At 37.0% G+C, this 7011-nt stretch overlaps 1 protein-coding gene across 1 annotated transcript in view; it reads left to right on the top strand.

Moving 5' to 3' along the window:
* Nucleotides 1-7011, top strand: part of Zc3h12b (zinc finger CCCH-type containing 12B) — a 159709-nt gene that overhangs the window by 44960 nt on the left and 107738 nt on the right. The window lies entirely within an intron of this gene.

The following is a 7011-nucleotide window of genomic DNA, read 5'->3' on the forward strand; positions in this document are numbered from 1 at the left end:
GGGCAGAAGACACCATAGAAAACATTGACATAACAGTCAAAGAAAATGCAAAAAGCAAAAAGCTCCTAGCCCAAAACATACAGGAAATCCAGGATGTTATGAGAAGAACAAACCTAAGGATAATAGGCATAGAAGAGAGTGAAGATTCCCAAGGTAATGGGCCAGTCAATATCTTGAACAAAATTATAGAAGAAAACTTCCCTAACCTAAAGAAAGAGATGCCCATGAACATACAAGAAGCCTACAGAACTTCAAATAGACTGGACCAGAAAAGAAATTTCTCCCATCACATAATAATCAAAACACCAAATGCACTAAACAAAGGAAGAATTTTAAAAGCAGTAAGGGAAAAAGGTCAAGTAACATATAAAGGCAGGCCAATCAGAATTGCTCCAGATTTCTCACCAGTGACTATGAAAGCTAGAAGATCCTGGGCAGATGTCATACAGACCCTACAAGAATACAAATGCCAGCCCAGGCTACTATACCCAGCAAAACTCTCAATTACCATAGTTGGAGAAAACAAGATATTCTATGACAAAACAAAATTTACACAATATCTTTCCACAAATCCAGCCCTACAAAGGATAATAGATGGAAAACGTCAGTATAAGGAGCGAAACTATATCCTAGAAGAAGCAAGAAAGTAGTCTTTCAACAAATCCACACAACCCCATTATCTGCTCAACTTAAACTGTATTTATGAATGTATGTTTTTAGGAGGATTCTGTAGTAGTAAGATTCTGTACGGTTTTTCCAAAGGCCATTAGTGTTAGTTATCTCTCCCCTAATTCTCACCTCTTCCCTAAACTGCCCTCCCATCCCTACCCCATTTGATCCTTCCTGTTTCATTTCCCCATTCTTCCTTTATAACATTATATTTGATTTTCCCTTCCTAGAAAGATTCCTTCCTCCCCCATTGCGATGGCTATTCTTGCTTGTCAACTTGACTACATCTGGATTTAACTAAAATTCAAAATGGAGGACACTTGTGAGGGAATTTTGCTTAATTTGAAATAGGTAGATCCACTTCTAATCTGGAACTGTGAGGTAGGAAGATACATGCCGTTAATCTGGATCCTGAGATGGGAAGACACACACCTTTAGTTAGGATTTTGAGGTAGAAAGACACACCTCTAATCTGGGCCACAGCTCTTGCTGGAAGCCTATGTAAGGACATGGAAAAAGGAAGATTTTGCTCTTTTATCGCTTGCTTTCACCTCGCTAGCAAGTCTATTTGTTCACAGGCAATTGAAGTGGAAACTTAAGGGTTCTTTAGAACATCAGTTGTGTTGGATGGTGTTTTGCTGGGGCAAATATATAAAGGAACATTTTGTTGAAGTAGACACAGGTGTGGAAGGGAAAGGCAGATTCATGAAGGAATGTTTTGCTGAAGCAGTCATAGGACAATGTTCTGCTATAGCAAGCATGTGAAAGTACCCGTGATGAAGAATATTTTGCTAACAACATGCATGTATTAGTCTGCCTTACATTTCATAGTTGAGCTCCATTTGTTGGGACTCTGAGGACTTGGATGCAAATGCTGAGGCAAGACACATGGAGAACATGTGATGTTTGGAGGGTATGAATAGGACTTGATGGAGTAGCAGAGAGAGGTTGGCTTGCTGTGCAAGGCTTGTAGGTCTTGCTTCTTCACTGATATTCACTTCCCTGAGAGGCACAGCCAAGAACTTCTCCTGGTGTCCCTCTGGGTCCCTCCTGCTAACTGGAGCAGAGGCTGAGGCCTGGCTGTCTCTGCTAGGTTGTGTCACCACTGTTGCTAACCCAGCTCTACTGAACTGGACTGCTAGTGTATCTATGAAGTGTTTGTGAGTGGATCAAGCTGCCTAGTAACCTGTGAAATGGATTGCTGATTTCCAGACAACACAGATGTAAGTTGCTCCAAGAAACCTTTCTTAACAGGTTCATTTCTACTGTCCTACCCACATATCCTTTCTATTCCACTACCTCTGGTGGGTGGGTGGTGGGCTACAATGGAGATTAAAATGTTTAAGAACCATCATTAAAAATAGGATTTAAAAAAATTAAAGTTACAGGCAATAGAGCTTACTTCTTTGGAATTCTAGCCTCTACTGAAGAGCAGCTAAGACATCCAGTCTAATAGACTGAGCAACCTCTGTATCCTTGGACTTTCCATTCATAGCCCACCACTGTTGGCTTAACTGGACACATCCTGTAAGTCATTCTAAGAAATCCCTTTTCTATATATACAGAAAGATTCATTCTCTACGTTCTGTTACTCTAGAGAAACTTGTGTAGGTATTCCAAATAAAATACCACATCTAAGACTTAAAAACCCAATGTTCACATATAAGAGAAAGCATGCGATGATTATCTTTCTGGATTTGGGTTACCTCACTTAGGACGATTGTCTTAGATCCATAAATATACCTGCAAGTTTCATATCTCTTAACAGCTGAACAATATTATATCCAGTATATGTGCCACATTTCTGTTATCCATTTAACAGTTGATGGGCATCTAGGCTGTTTCCAATTTCTGGCCTTTATTATGAATATAGCCCCAATGAACATGGATGATCACGTATCTCTGTAGTATGATACAGATTCCTTTGGGTGTATGCACAAGAACGGGATAGCTGGATTTTGAGGTAGATCTATTCCCAGCTTCCTGAGGAACTGCTACACTGATTATCATAGTGATTATACCAAGAGTGAATAATTGTTCTCATTTTACTGCATCCTTGCCAGCATCTTTTGTCCTTTTATTTTTGATCTTAGCTATTCTGACTTTTGGAAGATAAAATCAATTTTAATGTATTTTTTTAAAAAATATTTACTTACATCTCAAACACTGCTCCCCTCCTGGTCTCCCCCCAAATTTGTTCCCCAATCCCCTTCCCCTTGTCTGAGGGTGAGGCCCCACAGAATATCCCCCCACCTTGGCACATCAAGTCTCTGCCAGATTGATCACATTCTCTCACTGAGGACAGATAAGGCAGCCCTGTTGGGGAACAGACACCACAGTCTGGCTACAGCTTTACAGAGAGCCTCCACTCCAGTTGGTGGGGACCCAGATGGAGTCTGAGATGTATGTCTGCTACAAAGTTCCAGGTCCTTGTTTCAGCCCGTGTATTTTCTTTGGTTGACGGTTCCGTCTCTGAGAGCTCCAAAAGTCCAGGTTAGTTGACTCTGTTGGTCTTCCTATAGGGTTCTCAACCAACCCAGGGCCTTCAATCCTTCCCCCATTTCTTCCATAAGAGTCCCTGACCTTTGTCTAATGTTTGGCTGTGGGTATCTGCATCTGTTTCAGTCAGCTGCTGGGTGGAGCCTCTCAGATGACAGTTATGCTAGACTCCTGCCTACAAGCATGACAGAGTATCATTAATAGTGCCAGGGATTGGAGCTTGCCCATGGGATGGGTCTTAATTTGGGGCAATTATTGGTTGGCCATTCCTTCAGCTCCATCTTTGTCCTTGCATTTTTTTTAGACAGGACAAATTTTGGGTTGAAAGTTTTGTGGGTGGGTTGCTGTCCTTATCCCTCCACTAGGGGTATTGCCTGGCTACAGGAGATGGCCTCTTCAAGTTCCATGTCCCCAATGTTAGGCATCTTGGCTAAGGTCATCCACATTGACTCCTGGGAGCCTCCCCCATCCCAGGTCTTTAGGACTTCCTAGAGATAACATCCTTTTAATTTTCATTTCCATGATAGCTCAAGATGCTGACCATTTCATTTAGGCCATTCAATTTTCATCTTTTAAGAAATCTCTGTTTAGAAACATGCTCCATTTTTATTCAGCTGTTTTCTTGATATTTATTTTTATTTTTTGGTTCTCTGCATATAATAATCCTGTCAGGTATGTAGCTCAAAGAGACTTTTCCCCTTCTGTAAGCTGCCTCATCACTAAAATGACAGTTTCATTTGCTATATAGAAGCTTTTTAGTTTCATGTGGTCCATCTGTCAGTTGTTGGTCTTAATGCACGTAATACCAACGTCCTATTTAGCAAGTCCTTTACTTTGGTACATAAGTACCAAAGAAACTAGACAAATTAATTAAGATCAAGATTAGTACAAAGAATGAAATAATTAATACTGTGATAGCAATAAATAAATAAGCACTAGAAAAACACTAGAAAAGATGAACAACATTGCTAATGTTTTAAAACAAACATTATCAAAATTTGATAGACTGAAAGAGAAAGATGAAAAAAAAATCTCAAATAATGTAAATGAAAGAGGAACAACTATAACAAATACCACAGAAATAAAAAGATCATAGGCAAAATTTATCAATAAGTCCTTTGTTCAAAAATTGAACAATCTAAAAAAGTAGATAATTTCCTAAAATGTAGAAGCTAGTGAGACTGAATCACTAAGAAACAGAAAACTTCAAGAGCTTGATCATGAATAAAAATATAAAACTAGGAGCAAAAAATTTCCAACAATAAAATGGCCAATCCCATTTGACTTCTTGATGCAATCTACTAAAGGAAAATATTTAAGAGCTTTTTAAAATGTACAAGACTTAGAAATAACCAAGATGTCCTTTAATATCAATGGATAAACAAATGTGGCACATCTACACTGCAGAACATTATTTAACATAAAATGAATGAGCTACAAAAGGACATGGATAAACTTTAATTGCATAGTGACATATGAATGAAGAGAATGTAAAAATGTACATATTATAATATTCTTACTAGATGATATTTTAAAAAAGACAAAACTACAAAAAGTATAAACATGTGAACGGTTTCCAGGAACATGCTACAAGAAAGGAATGAATAGGTAGAACAAGAAGTAATATTTTAGAATCACAAATCTAGCTTGTATGATCAAATAAAGGTAGCAATGTGTCATTATATCCTTGTGAAAACTACAGAATGTAAAACAGAAAAAGTATAACCTATAATTACTATTAAAATATAAACTTATTAAATAATTATAAAGAAACAATTATTAGATAATTATAACATTGGTTTTGCTACTTTCCTGTTGCTATGATAAAAATGTCATGATCAAAGGTGACTTACTGAAAGAGTTTATGGTTTGTGAGGTGTAAAGTTTCATCATGGTGGGAAGCAGGGCATCAAGTGTGGTGGCTTAAGCAGAAAGCTGAGAGTTTGAAGCATAGAGAGTGAATGGGAAGTAGGGTAAGACTTTAAACTCACAATGCCTATTCCTAGTGATATGCTTCCTCCAGCAAAGCTGCAGTTCTCCATAACCTCTCCACACAGTGCCATCAACTGAGGACCAAGTGTTTAAATGCCTGAACCTCTGAAGGTAATTTCTAATTCAAGCCACTATATATTAGTTTATCAGTTATCACAAATATACCATATCACTGCAAGATAATAATAGAGAAAATTGCATATCAGGGGAGAAGGGAAAATGAGGGTACTTACTATGCCCTAAAGCAATATGTATGTATGCATATGAGTATGTATATATGTATATGTATGTGCATATACAGCAATGTGTATATATATATGTATATATATGTGTGTGTATGTATATATATGCAATATATATGTGACAATATATATTTGGGACAAAAATATATTACAGTCACTATGCAATCAAAGTTTATCCATGTCCTTTTGTAGCTCTTCACTTTATTTCAGATAATGTTTTGCAGTGTAGGTGTGCCACATTTGGTTATCCATTCCTGTTGAAGGACATCTTTCTTACTTCCAAGTCTTATACATTTTAACAACGCTCATACATACATATATATTTCACATGTGTGTGTATATATATGTGTGAAAACAGAGGTGAATCGAGGAGAATATTTGAGACAAAGATCATGAAATCTGCAACAGCACAATGCTTGCCCTGGACACTGAAGCTTTCATGTAAACTAAATCAGAAAAGACTAGGGTGGTAATTTGTAGTGCCTTTAATTTGCAATTTTGGAAAATGGAATGTGAATTTTAATCATTATGTATTGGGACTGGTAAAGAGTAATTACTTCAAATTTTGTACATGAGGATTTTTTTCTTTTGATATCCCAAATTCTTTAAACTATTTTCTCAAACAAGATTAAATGGAGTTATAACCGACATAAATACACTACAGTTTTCAGTGTGAAGAACAAAGTTACTCAGAAATAAATATTTTCCCAAGCCTAAAAATAAAGGTCCAGTTGGATCATTTGTGAGCTCAAGACTTCACTGTATATTAGCTGTGAAACAATTTCTATTTATAAAAGTTACAACATTCACCATGTGTTTTTGCTACTGATTGTAACGACCTATTTTTAACTTTTCTACAGCTGTAGAATGTTAAAAGTTCATTTAATGCAAATTGTTATTTTGTTACATACAATATTTGATGCTTAATATAATGTATGATGGACTTTCCTTTTAGCCTGGTTCTATTATAAGAAATTCCTCAAACACTTCACAGTATTTTTAGATTAGCTGCAATTTAAAAACATTGTTTACTTAAAGTCCAGATTACTTTCTTATTCTTTCACACTCTCTGCAGTCTAGACTTCTACTCACCCTAGTCTCCATGTCATATACTGGAGGCTGATAATAGCCAGGTCCTCTGTATACTTACTATAACTTTCAGCTTGGTATTTTTATGGAACTCCTGATTGTGTGAACAAGTGACCCTCTGATTCTTGGCTTGCTCTTGGAACTCTTTTCCTTCTGTTGAGTTGCCTAGTCCAGTTTCAATATAATAGTTTTTTACATTGTCTTTATTTTATTTTGTCATGTTTTGTTCTTATCTCTTAGAAACCATATTTTCTTTCTTTTTTTAGATGTTGAACAATAATTTATTAAGATTCCTTCTTCCCAGCCTCTACAATTTCGAGGTCACTTTCTCCACTTGTAGATCCTGTTTGCTAGCTCAAAGAAGATGGGTGGGGGCAGGGAGCGGAGCACTGCTCTATGAGACTCTTGAAGAACACAGTCTGCAGATCCAGTGCCTCAAAAGAGTTTAGAGTGGAGGGGAGGGGAAGAGGAACTGGGAAGAACAAAGGGAGGGGAAACTATAATCAGGATATATTACATA

This window comes from Mastomys coucha, chromosome X (genome assembly GCF_008632895.1).
Source record: "Mastomys coucha isolate ucsf_1 chromosome X, UCSF_Mcou_1, whole genome shotgun sequence".
NCBI lineage: Eukaryota > Metazoa > Chordata > Mammalia > Rodentia > Muridae > Mastomys > Mastomys coucha.